At 40.8% G+C, this 16430-nt stretch overlaps 1 long non-coding RNA gene across 1 annotated transcript in view; it reads right to left on the bottom strand.

Annotated features, from left to right (window-relative positions):
* Positions 1–15241: 15241 nt before the first annotated feature.
* The window catches only part of LOC132007305 (uncharacterized), a 42392-nt gene continuing 41203 nt past the window's right edge, over positions 15242–16430 (bottom strand). The window contains exon 5 of the long non-coding RNA XR_009401302.1: positions 15242–15464. This is a non-coding gene — a long non-coding RNA (uncharacterized LOC132007305). The remainder of the gene's footprint in view (positions 15465–16430) is intronic.

Raw genomic sequence — 16430 nt, forward strand, 5'->3', positions numbered from 1 at the left:
TCCAGTTGCCAGCACAAAGTGAGGACTATAAACTAGTGGATTAACATTTTCTAGGCATCTGTTATAGTCCTTAAAAATATGTGTGAGTGCAATAAATAAATAGTTTTAAAGGACACAGGATGTTTTACTATTTCAGAAAAATCTTATTATTTGTTAATTTTTATAATAATCATTTGGAAGGCTAAAATTGAAATTTGTTTCCCTGCAAAATGTTTTTCTTTCTCACACTGGTTTATTATGTTAGAGTTGCTGTGAGTCATGAAACTGCCTTGTTCCATTTTTCTTTTAAAAAAAAAATCCCCAGGGAACTCAGAGAATTAAACTCATAAATTTAATTTCAATATCTGGTAAGCTGTGAGGACAATTATTAAGGCAGTCATTTATGAGTACCTAGGGGAAACCCAAGTGATAAACAGTAGTCAATATGGATTCTTCAAACACAAATCATGCCAAACGAAGCTAATTCCTGTTTGTGATAGGATGAAGAGAGAATGGTAAAAGAAGATGAAGCAAAGTGAACATATCTTAGAGAGAGAACCATCTGATATAATTTAATCTGACATTCTAATAGGAATACCAGAAAAAGACAATAAATAGTGCTAGTAAAAAGAAAAATCTGATGGAATAGCTAGAACTGGTTTGGTATACGCACAAAGTGAGTGAAACCAATGACAGAGTAGGATAAATTTCAAACACAACACCACCCAGATCAAGGATAACCATCCTTCGGTTATATCAACATGGATCGTAATCTTAGTCAATATAATCAAAGTACATGTAGTTACATATACTACTGGGGAGAAAAATAAATTAAATGCATTATTGATATGTTGGAGCTGTTTAAATCAATCCCATGTGGTGTGTTTTCTAAAGTCAACTATTTCTCATGTAGAGAATCTTCATCAAATACATATGACTGTAATTATAACAAAGATACCCAGAGGCTGTGATAATAGGGAAAAGATTCCTTTATGATTGAGGGAGAGGGTGGCAAACCAAGACTTTTTTAGTCTGCAGAACAAGTCCAAATGCTTAGCCTAGTATCAGGGCTCTCAGAAACTGGGGCAGACTCACCTCTCCTGTTTTATTTCATACTTCTCTCCAGCCTACCAGACCAATCACTATTCCCTGGGCTTTCACACCTGTGAGGTATGTGATTCCTTGGCCTAAACGATCTTTCACCTCAATGTCTTCCTATAATAGTCTCACCAATCCTTTAAGACCAAGCTTGAAAGCTTCTTTTTCCAAACATAATCTTTCCAGATTCCCTACCTAAACTTTTCTTTCCTCTAATACTCCCATAGCACCTTATTTAAACTTCTGTATGTACCTTTATTATTGTCTTCCATGCATAACAATTAACAGTGTACATGTTGATTCCCTGTTAGACTGTGAACTCCTGTAGGGTGAGAGCCATGTCTTATTCATTCTTTATCTTTTTCACAGCAGGCATTCAACAAATATTTGTTGAACTGAATTGGATTGGAACTGAAATAAACACACCATCTAGATATTTATTATCGAAAAATCCCACAATTCCAGAGCAATTGCTATTGGTTTGGTTTTTCTCTTTGCAGATTTTCAGGTTTATTTTCCAGTGCTGTGAATAAAATAAAACTAAAAACCTAGAAACACTCCTCCTGCCATTTAACTTCTACCAGATAGTGAAGAAATAGAAGGCATTTACCTGACATCTAGAATTACCTTTCTTTTGGATTTCATGGTATGTAGAAATACTCAGTTCAGTGTCTGGGCCATGACCACACCCAGATTCTAAATTCCCAAAAGTTTGAGAGAAAGGCAGTTGGAGAATCAGGAATGGAGACCACCAAAAGGAACCCAGAACAGAAATCCTCTCCTAGTTGCCATGTACCTTCTGAATTCAAATCTGAATTCAAAGAGGCAACACCCAAGGTGGGCAGCATTGATAGGGAAACTGGAGGATTCTGATTTGAAAACTAAAAGACTCTTCCTCTTTGTGTATTGGGATTTGGGGTCAAAGTAGGAGTTGCAAGTCTATGTCTGTAACTGAAGTGGACCGGTAGACATTAAACAAAAATGCCCAACAGCTACCAATTCAGCCTGAGGTCTTATAACAATATCACACAGGAAGAACTGTGAGGCTTCATAATGTGGGAATCCCTTTTCAGCATACATTATAAGCAGGAAGCACTTCTTCCCACCCAAGATGTCTCTCATGGTTTAGTTTGTAAGAAAATGCTCTTCCAGCTTGAGAGAGCTCAGCACCACCTTCTTGCACAAAGCCTGGGTGCAGCATATACTTAGGGAGCCACTGTTGTGGCTTGCCCTGAGAGAACCACAGGCTGACAGAAAGGCGAAGGCTGCTCTGTATGATTGGCTAGCTAGGAAACACTTGCTGACTTAAGGGAGGCAGTCCATGTGCTGGTTAAAAGCACGGCTTCTAGGATCAGATAAAACCAGGTTCAAATTTTAGCTCTTCCACGTATTAGTCGTGTGACCTTGGACAATGTCCTTAGCCTTTCTGTGCCTCATCTACCATTGGGAGATAATTATACCACACAGCCCTCATGGGTTTGCTGAGGGAATTAAAGGAAAACTTTATTTTTTTTAAAGGAAGTGAGGTACACATGTCTAATGTACAATAAAGGATCAAATAAGGGTGAGCTAGAATTAGCAGGTCTTTGAGGGAGGAGTCACATCGCACATGGGCACATGAAAACTCATGAGGACAGAACATGGCTAAATAAGCAAGAAGTCTGTAGCCAGTAAGGCCAGATCAGAAAATACAGGCTGCAGCCAAAGGAGAAAGCTCATGATGGGGAGAAAAGAAGCTGTCATCAAGTATTGGGATAAGCTCTAGAGACTGGTTTGGGAGCTACCTTGAGTGTGGTCCAAGGCCAGAATAGATGCATGATGTGTGGGGAGGAAAACTGATCAAGCTATTTTTGATTTCCTCAAAACAGTTGCAAGCCACTGGAATCCTCAAGGGTCAGTATCCAGAATGGCTAATGCCTCCAAGTATAGAGAAGGTAAAAGAAACCAGAAGGCAGTGAATGAAAACTGAGTTTATACATTCAACATTGGCCATCTTTCCTGTACTCTGTAGAAAATTCACCAAAACCTCAGGACTTGCCTAAAGTTATGTTTCAACCATGCAGCCTTAAAGGGAATCAGCAGGACTGCATGTGCTGACATGGAAAGCATACCAAGATGTACACAGAAGTGGATTTACAAAACTGTTGCTAACATGCTCCAATCAGTGTTTCCTGAAAAAAAAAAAAAAAACATTCTATATCCATAGAAAAGTTCTGGAAGGAAAAATAAGAATTTATTGCTGATGATTATGCCAAAGGAATGAAACTAGGACTTTGAAGGCGCCCTTCTTTTCATTTTATACCCTCTTATAGTGTTTGCATTTTTACTATGAATATGTATTGCTTTTATAATTTAAAAAGGAACACTACCATTGGAGAAGAATACTTTGGAAAACTCAAAATATTACATGCTGTTTTGCACATAGTAGGACTTAATAAATGTTTGAATGAATTGATACCAGTTACTCAATGGCCCCCATCAGTTGATCTGTGAGATGGGAGAAAAGGAGATAAAGAGAAGAAAAAAGGGGAGAATACAGAGCTCACAGAAGCAACCTGGAGCAGGTTCCTTTCACTACCTCAAAGGAGTAAAACAGAAGAAAAGCCACTAAATGAAAGAGCTGATGAATACCTTCCCCACCCCAGTGGCTCCTGTTGGCCAAGATTCCAATGTGTTTTTTACAAATACTGTCTTCAGATCCAGGAGAGGGTATAACAAAAGGTTCTTGAAGGAGGTGATCAAAGCTGTGCTGTCCTGCAAAGAGGGAAGGGGTTAGAACAGAGGTTAATATCCTCCTGGCCACAAAAGATGCTTTGCCATGAGGATGCATTTCAGTGAAGAGCCGAAGAGCCGAGGGACTCCATAGAAAGTGTAGCAAAACATCCCATATTGGCAATAATATATGCTATTTGAACACTGCTTTCCCACATATGAAAGTTTATTATGAAATGTATTTCTACAAAGAACAGTAGAAATTAAAGATGGAAACCCCTATTAGGCCATCCAGTCTCCTAGAAGGCCTTGTGCAGACTATATTCTGCCATATAAATCCTAACACTCTGAATGATGTATAAAGATTTACATTAATAAATCCTAACTGGAAAACATGGGCACAAACCAGTGATACCAATGCAAAGGAAAGACAGTCACCTTTACTGATTCATCTTGATGCATTCCAAAGTAATGAATTGCCAGCATGTTTTTTAATTTATATATATCTTTAAATTTTACTTTATTTTATTTTATTTTCTGTGTTCCAAAATTCATTGTTTATGCACCACACCCAGTGCTCCATGCAATACGTGCCCTCCTTAAGAATTATAATTTCGCTGAAAGTTGAATGGATGAAGCCATCAAAGTCAAGTTAGAACAAATGAATACATATGACATATTCATTGATCAATTCAATTTAGTATGCTCGTGGAAGATAAACACATTCCTGAGCAAATGTAGGGAGAAATAGGAGGCACTAATCCAGCAGCAATCAAAATATACCTTTAACAAGGGCAAACATTCTTTGGGCCAGGGCAATAAGGTACTTGCCTTGAGTACAGTAGCTTTCTTGCCTTTAGAGAAGCCCATGGGAAAGCTAGTTTGGTCTTCAATGAAACCCATTTATACTGGTCATCTTCAATTTTGTGATTTAGCAGTGAGGGCCCTTATAAATATGTTTTCTATTTTATTTCACTTTACTTTTCAGACTCTTCTTTTTTCCCTTCTTTCTATCAAGCTGTGAAAAATAGGATGCTGCCTAAATTTCGGACAATTACTCACCAAATGGCCCACAGAAAAAGCACAATGGGAATCCAGACTTCTCTTTATCAAACAGCCTTTCTCTTTCCTTCTCCTTTCTTTTATTCCTTATTGTCTAGAGATCTAAATGCTAGGCCTGGCTGTGCCATCAACTTGCTGTGTGGCCTGGGGAAAAGGCTCTTCCCTTCTTAGGCTTATACTCTCCATCTGTGCAATAAGACTAAATAAGCACTAATTTTATATGGCATTGACTCTATTAAGTCTGAATGAGAGGACCCATAGAAGTCCTTTGTAACCCCATTATCAATATAACAGAGCTGGAGGCCCTCTCTAGTCAGATCCCCCAGTGGAGGATGATCAGCCTTCAGTGCTCTCCTCAGGGGAATAAAGCTTCTTTGACAAAAAAGTGAGGGCCTTTCAGGTTGACCTTTTCTGGGTTGACCTTTCAGGGATCTGAGTGGATAGGCATTGTACCAGCCAAGCTCTATGGCACAACAGATGCTCACTTTGTAGACACAGTAGAGACTCAGTTAATACTGTGTAACTGACAGACAACTTCAGGAAAAGAACTCATATCAACAGCTCACTCCAGGCCCTCCATGATGCTTCAGTTGTCTCTGCTCTAAGCTATGCTGCCATCTTCATGGTATCGTTTCAGTCAGGGTCCTCCAGAGGACCAGAACCAAAAGGATGGATATAGATGTAGACGCAGACATCGATGTGTATACACACATACATATAGAATATACATATATAGATATATACATGTATATAGAAATACATGTACACAAACCATTATGTATACTATATATATAGTGGCATGAGAGAGAGAGGGCAAGGGAGAGAGATTTATTTTAAGGACTTGGTTCATGCAATTGTGGGGGCTGACAAGTCTGAAATTTGTAGCACAGGCTACAATTCAGGCAAGAACTGATGCTGTGGTCTTGAATCCAACATCTTCAGGGCAGGCCCGGCAGGTTGGCAACTCAGGAAGGGTTTCCATGTGATAGTTTTGAGACCAAAATTCCTTCCTCTTTGGGAAACCCTGGTCTTTGCATTTAAGGTTTTCAACTGATTAGATGAGGCCCACTCACATTATAGAGGGTAATTTGCATTCCTCAAAGTCAACTGATGTAAATGTTAATCACATCTAAAACAATACCTTCATAGCAATAGCTAGACCAGTGTTTGACCAAACAACTGGACACCGTAGCCTAGCCAGGATGACACATAAAACTATCATTACAGTGTCCAAATATGGCTTGCTGTGGCTGCTTACCTAGGCTACTGACTACTCTCCTTTAAACTGGGTTTCCCTTGAGCTAGCTGAGACTGGCCTTGTACCCTTTGTGCTGTCCCCTAAATCCTGCCAGTACTTGTAAGAATAGTCCCTCACATTTGGTCTGCTCTTCCTCTACCCTATTAACTTCTTCCAAAATAGCTTCAGTCTCAGCTGTTAGATCAGCAACAGCAGGCACCAAACAAAAAGAAGTCAGTAGCCCTTAACTTTAGCTCAGGAAATTCCTCTCCACTCAGGAAATTCCTCTCCTTCAAACTCCCCATGCATCAGCTCTGCTGGCTCCCCAAAACACTTGGCTTTGTGTACTGTCTCCCTAGTTTCATCTGGCTCCATGTCAAGCCATATGCCTTATTCCTGATCTGCTATTCCCTCAGGGCACTGATCCCAATCTTTGCTGTCCACCAATACTAGACAAGAGGTTCCATGTCTGTGGCCTCCACCTATCTTGGAAAAAAGACCAGATAATCTGTATGATACATCACAGTTCTTAAAACACTTTCACACCCACTATTCACTAATTGGTATTCTTGATACTACCTTGAGAGTTTATAAATAAGCAGAGATACTATCTCCACAAAGCCTCATTTGGCAGATGATGAACTTGATGTTTACAAAGAGTAAGTCCTCAGCACAAGGGTACATAGCTAACCAATACATATATCCCTGCTATTGGGGCCAGGACTCTGGGTTATTTCATTAGGCTAGAAGCAACTCTGCAAGGAACTGAATACTACCAGGATATTTATAACAATAACAATGCCACCTTAGATTCATATGCAACTTTACTTTTTAAAAGATCATAAAGTCATTTTTCACCTTTTAACTAATGACCTCTTGCTGGCTCAAAAATTCCAAACAGGACCCCCTCTCCCTACTGTAGGCTGCAGAGATACAGAAATTCTTTTCATTGTTCATCTTAGAATTTTTAACTTGGATTTAGCCTACAAAGTCATTGACCTCAAAGTTTTGCAAGGCTGCTGGTTAACTGGAACAGAGTGGGTGAGTCTGGACATGGTAGCTTTCATCCTGAGGAATGGAACTTGGCTTTGTGTACTGAGGAATGGGTCCAGATAGGACAACGTGGCCCAAGAAATGACATATAGACTTTGTAAGTAATGACTGGAAACTGGCTGGGGTTGGGATAGACCAGCCCAGTGGAACTCCAGAACCCAGAGACCAGGCAGGCCCAGGAAGGCTTTGAGGATGGGATCTCCAGTGAGATATGAAAAGTAGAGGCTAATAATCAGTGTCAGGGAACACCAGAAGTAAGTCCCACAGCAAGGTCCCCACAAAGCAAATAGAACATATCTTAAGAAGGCCTGGTAATAAACAGTAGACATAGGTCCAGGCAAGGCAGCAGGAACTTTAGTGAAGGCCAGCAGTAAGCAACAAGGGGTTATGCTGGACAGTAGGCTAGAAGGCATCATGGACTCTCAGGCACAAGTCATAGACAGAGACCTCTGCAGATAGGCTGATGGGCAAATCCAGACAGTTCTGGCAGTGGTCAAGCTGAAGAAGACTGAAAATAGCAAAAGAATTCCAGTCTTCAAAGGATGACATAAGTACGAAGCTAAGGCAGGGAGGGACTCAGGCTCTCTGGTAAAAGAGATGGTAACAGACATGGAATAAGGCAAGGGGTTGGTCATAGGAAAGTATCAATAATTTATTTATTAGGATCAAGGCACAGAATCTGAGAAGAACACACAGCCACCCTGCCTCAGTGACCCTGGACACTTTAAATCTCCTTTGATTATGGACAGGATGGGGTCCAGAGCCTTGCTAAATGGAATGGAGTGCGATGATGGCCTCTATCTGGAGGCCACCTGGCCCATCTGTGGGTAAAGGAGGACTGAGGAAACATGAAGCCAATAACCAGTCCCCTTAGAGGGCTTGTGGAGTTTATTTAGAGAGATCCTTCTTAACCAGAAGGAAACCTGTAAGGAAACCAGAGTTGTACATGTCACCACCTCTCTGATTCATTTCTGGGATGTGGGTCTTTCTCTCTCATTCACAAGATACCAGTAAGTATCTCCAGAGCCAAAGCAGGAGAAACATAACCCTAAATGTTTCAGAATCCTAGAATGGGAGAGCTGGAAGAGTTCAGCTCCTGAGCACTGAAAAGTGGAGAACCTGAGACCCAATGACCCTTTAGAGTCCTGTTCAAGATCACATAATGATTTGGCAACAGAGTCTGGGACTTAGGTGTTCTTACTCTCAACCAAAGATTCTTTCCACTAAACCCCAAGATGAATATTCCAACACCTAGGCAAATCTGAAGACAGCTTTATGATAGCCCAATTTCCATCCATGCCTTGGACAATCAAGGTAGTTTATCTCATTTGGCTTCAAAACATGTATTTATAGATGTAGATCATGGGGTTGGGAAACTTCAGCAGCCACCATTAATGATAAATTAACTTTCCTTCCAAAGCCCGACTGTCCTTGTTTTTTGAAAAATAAAGGAAATACCTGCAATATGCACCCCACCACAAAGTGTGCTATATTTAGTAAATTTCACTAGGATGTTAAACTCAAAACTCCAGTATTTCCCTGTTGCTATAGTTATAGCATCTGGTTAAATCAGAGTTCAGCATCTGTGAGCAAAGCTAACACTAATTCCAGCCCACTTTGTGCTTTGTTTCTAACATAGGACAAGGAAAATGGGAGCAAAACGGTCATCTTGTCTCCCATCCTCTCCCAAGGGCAAAGCCCCTTAGCTAGTCTGGGCTAAACTACAGACTGACTCTCCAACTAATACCACTATAACTGTGGCCATGAGTCCCAAGGTATTGACTTGATGATGCAGGCAGCTCCAGGTCTATGACTGGGAGTTACGTCATCAGGATATGTTCAGACGCTAAAACTATCATCTGCTCACTCAGAATTTTGATGCCTATTGTAGCTGGATGTTGGAGTGTCAATTCCATCTACAAACACAGCCTTTGCGGGTTCTTGGACTCTTTGGACAAAATGCAGGCTTTCAAGTGGAGTGCTCACTTTAGGCTCCACACCTTCTCATTTTTGAAGTTGCATTTTGAACTCGTATTATTTGAGGGCTTCTTTTGCTTGCTTTTCAAGAGATGTTTCTAAGGCAGGTTTCTCAGGTCAAGACACGGAGCTCATTAAATGGGCTCTAACTCCTCTATTTCCTTTACTGTGAATAGTGACTTGGTCTCCAAATGTTATCTTGAACATTTATGGGCCATTATAAATATACATGACAGAGCATTTCCAAAGTTGTGACAATAAAATCGATATCATATAAATTATGGTATAGATTTTTAATGGCAGGCTATCTTATAGGATTGGAATGTACAACTAGGCCCATTTTTAAGGGCATTTACCAGGTTTGCTATAATCCTTTTAAATGTTCATATTCTCTTCAAATTTGGTATGTTTTATGGGCACACATTTTCTGGAAAATACAATCTGTATTTAAGTTTAAATGGGGTTTTCCAAAAAACCATTCATACACACCTACTGAGATTGCTCCATTGATATCTAAGCAAATTGGTCATGGATACTTCCTAGTAAAGAATTTCTGATAACAGATTATACATAGCATATCCCTGACAGAAGCATGTTCTCAAAATGATCCCTCCTTTCTCTGACCATTCAGGAGCAGATGCACCCCTGACTAAAATGTATTGGTTTCTGGTAAAATGACTATAGAGCTCTCACACTGTGCCACATTCATTTATTCTGGGCTGGCAGACAATGATGATAAGTGACTCTGCCTTTAAGCTGGAAGACTTTCATCTGGCCATACTGGTAAATCCTTACAAGGCTCTGGACATCCTTCCTGGAGCCAGCACCAGGCCTGGATCACCTTCACAGAAGGCCAGTGGCTTATCTCAGTTGCTATGGTTTCCACCTGGAAGCCCTCAGCTAGAGATGGATCTAGATTCAAGGGAGGTCTACTACTGTAATCTTTTGGGGGATTACATAAATGTGAAATCTGGAGATCGGCAGAAACTGGCATTCTTTTTTTTTTTTTTAATAGAAAATATCCAGAATGCCTTCAGATCACGTTTCAGATCTCCAATACCCCAGAATCTTAGCAATAGCTCCCATTTCCAACACTTGAAAACTCATGTACACTGCTCACATGTCAGGAGGAATTCTACCATTCTGAATTTCTATTTATACTGATTTTGCAATAATATGATTACCTGGAATCAGTGTTTCATTACTAATAATATGCATTATTGGATAGTATTCCCATTTCTATTTCTAAATGTCTTATCAACATTCCCATATCATTTAGACATTCAGTAGACAGACTCCTTGCAATACTGGGGACTTTTCCTCACTGATATTGATGTCCATTCAAAAGGCCAAATAACATGAACTGCTGTCATTGGTGAATATGGCAGGGATGCTTTGGAGAGCAATTCAAGAGTCTTAAATACTTTCTGATATAACTCTATACCATTTGAAATATATTTCAGAGTGAATTAGAATTTGCCGATAGTGATCATAGAGAAGGTAATCAAAAGGTATCCTTTTCAAGCTGGCTCTTGCTTGTGTCCCAACTTAAGGAAACACCCAGTGTAGGAGAAAAGCACTGAACTGGGAATCAGGAGACCTAGGTTAGTTTTTGTGCTGCCACTTATTATCTGTGGGGCATTGGGCATGTCCCTTGCTTCTTTGAACCTCAATCTTCCCATCTGTAGAATGTTGAACTTATACCAGCTGATCCCTAAAAGCTTCTCCTACCCCAGAATGTATGGTTTCCTAACACTGTCATTCTGCAAATCATCTCCAGTTCTCTGACATCCATGTTAATGGTATCACTACCAGTCTTCATTGATTCAGGGCTTAAGCTTCTAAAATTCTGTTATCAAACTGGTCTTTATTCTCATTCTCAAATACTTCCATATGATTCCTTTCTAAGTTGCTTTTTTTTTTTTTAAAGAGAGCATGAATGTGCACATGCACACACATGCGTGCAAGCACTGTGGGGTGGGGGAAGGGCAGAGGGCAAGGGAGAGAAGGAATTCCCAGCAGACTCCACACCCAGCGCGGAGTCTGAGCCAGGGCCTGGTCTCAAGACCCTGAGATCATGATCTCAGCTGAAATGAAGAGTCGGACGCTTAACCATTTGAGCCACCCAGGCGCCCTGCAGGTTGCTTTTATTTTGAGGTTCCTTTCATATACATCGATTTGTCTAAACCAATAAAAAGCCACAAGAAAATGAAGTGACACATTTTACTCCACAGGAAGTCTTTTGTGCCCTCACAGATGACAGAGAGATAGGAAACAATGTCATTTGATGATCAGCTGAAGGAACATTAAGTGTTTACTGTAGACAGGAGAAGACATAGCAGCATAAGAAATCCGCTTTTAAGTATGTAAAGAGCTTTCACATTGACAAAGGATTTTCCTTGGTCTGTGTGGCCCTAAGGACTTTAATCTAGGACCGAGCAGTAGGAGACACCAGTTGATAGATTTTGGTACAGCCTAAAGAAGCCTATCTTTCTAATAGAGCAACCTGAAGATGAAGTAGGCTGCCTTGAGATAAAACGAGCACTTTGACACTGGAGGTACTCAAAGAACAGGCTAGAATACCACTTGCAGGGATGCATTCAAACATACTTAGCCTAGGCTAGCTGATCTTGGAGGCCCCTTCCAACTCTGAAATTTGGGGGCTCATTTCCACCCTCACTCCCCCTCCCCCATCCTCTCATTTCCTCCACTTTCCCTCCCTCTCCACTCCAAGTACTCATCAGTCAGACAGGTCATCTAAATGGTATCCTTTCTCCCTCTCCCCATTGTTCTTGCCCTAGTTCAAGCCCCCATCCTTTCTCATTTGGGACTAATGAAACAGCCGTTAACTGGTATTCCAGCTTCCAGTGTCTCTCCCTCCATCCAATTTGCACACCGCTGACAGAATAACCTAAAATAAACATTTGGTAACATCACTTTACTGAACTTTCCAGTGCCCTCCTATTATTTCGTAAAAAAAATATCAAAATTTCTTAGCATAGAATGTAAGTCTTCCAAAGCCGGTCTTTAGCTTGTCTTTGCAGCTACACATTCCATGCCTTAGTCAAAACGGACTTGTCCCCATTGTCAGGATATCCCAGGGATCTTTTGCGATTCTGCACTCATCTCATAGTTTTCACTCTGCTTAGAATGCCCTTCTCCACTCCTGTCCAACTGAAAAGCTCCCATTCATCCTTCAAAGTCTAGCCCAATGTTCTGTAGGCTTTTATCACCTCCCCAGAATCAGTTGTTCCTCTATCTGTGTGATGCTACCATTTTCCAAATACCTCACTGTATCTTACTTTGGGGAGATGCATTTGGTGAACTGTGTATGTGGCCATGTCTGGAAACACAGAATGCAAATGTGCCCTAAATGAATTCCCAATCTACTGGATTCAATCTTCAATGTGGCATTGCTGAGTTTGTAAACTATTTAGCTTCTTTAATAATACTTCTCTATGCTTTGGTCTCTATTCAATTTTTAGATGCTTATGCTTATGATGGGAAGGTTTTATTATTATGGCTTTTTCTGAGAATTTTAAAACATTAGTTGCCACAGCATCCTGAAGAGAAAGATGTTGTTGTGAAGAAAAATGCAAATGGCTTTCTCATGGAATACAGCGAGTCAGTAGCAGATGAACAGGCGTAATTTAATTTTGCAGGGTTAGACAATATAGAATGGAAATAGAAACTAGAAATGCTTTTGTCTTTCTAAATGATATATTCTACTTCTTCCTCTTCCAGATCAAGGTCTTAGCAAGTCAGGGCAGCAGGTGGAGAGCAGGTGAAAAGTAGAGAATGATGAAGTCATGACAGGGAAGCAGAGAAGGCTTGTTCCAGAGAAATGACCAGAACACCAAAGGACACACAGACTGGTGGGCAGAGCCAGACGGGAAGCCCTAAGACCACACAAGTATTACATTTATACTTATGAGTATACGGACTCACTCTAGAGGGAGCCTCAAGGTTGTGGCAATTACATCTGGAGGAGACAACCAGGGTACACAGCATCATCTAGGAGAGGATGGCTTGCATTTCACTGAATACACTTATTTTATTTGCATTTTTATTATGTGTGTCTTATTTTACCCCCAAAAAAGTGCACATAAAAAGGAGACAAATCAGCAACTGTGAATAGTGAAAATGCTGCAGGAATAACACAAGACACTCAAGGGCCAGAAGACCAGCAAGGCTGTCCTGACCTAAGGCCTTGACCCTGATCCTGCCTAAATTGCAGGTACCTGTATTTATTCCCTACATGTGTTACTGAAAATTAATTCTAAGCAAGCTTGATTTGAATGCCTACATGTGTAACTGGGGATACCTGGCTGGGCAAAAGGTGAGGCAGGTAGCAAGCAAGGTTTTTTGGCAGTTTGATGGTTAATTTTATGTGTCAGACTAACTGGGCCATGGGATAACCAGATATCAGATTAAACATTATTTCTGGGTGTGTCTATGAGGGTGTTTCTGGGAGAGATTAGCATTTGAATTGGTAGACTGAGTAAAGCAAATGGTGTTTTCCAATGTGGGTGGGCATCACCCAATCCATGGAGGCCCTGAATAGAAAAAAAAGGCAGAGGAACCTTGAATTTGATCTCTATATGACTAACGGAGCTAGGACATCAGTCTTCTGCTTTTGACACTCTTGGTTTTCACCCCTTTAGACTCAGACTGGAATCCATACCATTAGCTTTTGAAGACCATAGTCTTCAAACTATACTACTGGCTTGAGCAGGTCTCTGGCTTGCAGATGGCAGATAGTGGAATTTCTCCTATTGCTTCTGTTTCTCTGGAAAACCCTAATATGGACCACTTGATATTTGGGTTCCTTAGTGTACATTAAGCATATGTTCTTGCAAAAGATCTGATAAAATTTTCTGAAAATCTATTGCAACAATGGGCCTTTAAGGTGATGGCCACTTATATCTACATGATGACTCAATCCTATCTTGGTGACAAATACAGTGTATACCATGTGACCAGAGTTCAGAAACTCTGGTAATGGTGTGGTTAAGACTGGCCCTAGAAGAAAATCAGCATCACCATCTAGGAAAATGTCCTAAAATAAATGACATATTGAAGGGAAAGGCATCAGTAATGTCTGCTTTGAATGCAAAAGTCAATACACCATGATAGAACATGGGAGGGAACTATCATTTTCTCAGCAATTACATGGCAGGCTACACTTACAACAACACTACCCCATTTTTACAGATGACAAAATTAGGCTCAGAGGGATATAACTAGCAAGCAGAAGAGTCTCTTCAAAGCTGATTATGTCTGATTCTAAAAACTGTGCTTTTTTTTTTTTTATTCTAAGAACCTGGATCTAGATGTCATATTCTTAGCAGGGAAAGCCAATTCTAGAAGGAAAGCCTCCCAGAAAAGATCAAGTTTCATCTAGGTCCACCAGAAGGTGGTAGAGGGCAAGTGTGTCTGTTCAGAACTGGTTTAGGTCATATGGTCCCCTGTCAAGGGCTACCACGAATTATTCCAAGGGATAAGACATGGGTAGCAGTAAACTAAGGTTCATCCATCAACAGGGTCATGATAGCTGAAGTCAAAGGTTAACAAAGTTAACAAGGAAGAAAACCAAACCTTGGTGTAAGGGGTACCACACTGCAGCCCCAGACATCTGACTGAGCCAGGGATGCGCAGAGGTAAGCATAATCTGGCTGGCAGGAAAGGGGCTGGACTAGGCCCAGATGTTGGCTCTGTCCCCACTGTTTCTTAAAGAAAGGAATCGTGGCCTAGCCTGGTAAAATCTTAGCGGGGGGTTCTAACAATAAGAAAAATGACACTGTGCTCATATAACTTTATCTACATATTTAACTAATGTACCAATAACACTCACTCATGCACTTAATAAACATTTACTAAGGTACTATTTTCTATTTTATGCCAAGCATCATAGCAACAACAGGATCAATGGTACAGTCCCTATCATTACTTGTATGACTCAGAGTTGGGCATTTTGGGGAACACTCAATGCATTTGTGATGATTCTTTCAATATCTGCCTTTACCTGGGAGCTCCATGTATGCAGGGAGTGACCGTATCAGTCTGAATCATCCCAGTATCGGTAGCTCCCTCAGAGAGGACCTGATATTTAGCTGACATTCCCATTCTAAGCATGTCTGCTGCATTAACAATACAGCTCTGTTTGGGGAGGCAGTAGCAAAGTTAATAATCAAGGATTACAATAAAATACAGTAAGTATAGTAATGATGGAGATAGGCCAGGGGAAGGGACGGCTAACGGAGTCTGAAGGAAGGCATTTGAGTCCAATTGGGATGATGGTGGTCAGGAAAAGTTGTCCACGAAGAGAGAGTCCTCACAATGAATTCTAAAGAATAAGTAAAAATTAGCAAAATAAAGAAGAGGGGGAACTGTCCCAGTAGATGGAACAACAATGCCAATATTCTGACTGGACATACCTAGTTAGTAATTACTTAGCAAATCCTCTGTTCAATCAAACAATTAGATTTTTTAATTTTAATTTTATTTTACTTAAATTCTAGTTAACATACAGTGTCTTATCAGTTTCAGGGGTAGACTTTCGTGATTCATCAGTTGCATATAAAACCCAGTGCTCATTATATCAAGTGCCCGCCTTGATGCCCGTCACCCAGTTACTCCGTCCTCCTGCCGCCTCCCCTCCAGCAACCCTCCGTTTGTTCCCTAGAGTTAAGAGTCTCTTCGGGTTTAACCAATCAAAATGATGGTAGCAGCTGTGATCAGACACATGGCTGGGCACTGTTCCTTTTGAGTATGTGTTAGCCCACAGACTTGGTTGTTTGCTGGTGTGATGTGGAATGCTGAGCAAGAGATTATTGGTGTGGTCATAGGAAGCCTCCAGGAGAGCACAAGGGAACAACCCCAGACCCTCTGCTGTTTACTCATGAAAGGGTATTCACTATACAACTCAATAGACTTTCTAGTTATTTCCTCAAAGCAGCCTGGGTCTCTGGATTATTTGTTGGCAAGTCTGCTACCAGCTCCAAAAATACATAAATCCCTTCAGGGAGAGCAGTTCTGTCCATGATGTTAAAGATGGCTGCCAAGTCATTGTGATTTCTTTCACTAAGAAGTGGAATCTAACCACCTCACGTTGAATCTGGGTTGACCTTTGCTGTCTTGCTTGACCAAGAGAATGCAGGGGAAGTGACATTCTGGGACATCAGAGGCTGAATCATAAAAGGCCACACATCTTCCACCTGGGTCACTAGAATACTAGTTCTTGGGGCCCTGCAGTGCCACCAAAGAACTCCAATCACCCTGAGACCATTCTGTTGGTAAGGCCACATGTAGG

The sequence above is a fragment of the Mustela nigripes genome, chromosome X (assembly GCF_022355385.1).
Source record: "Mustela nigripes isolate SB6536 chromosome X, MUSNIG.SB6536, whole genome shotgun sequence".
Lineage (NCBI taxonomy): Eukaryota > Metazoa > Chordata > Mammalia > Carnivora > Mustelidae > Mustela > Mustela nigripes.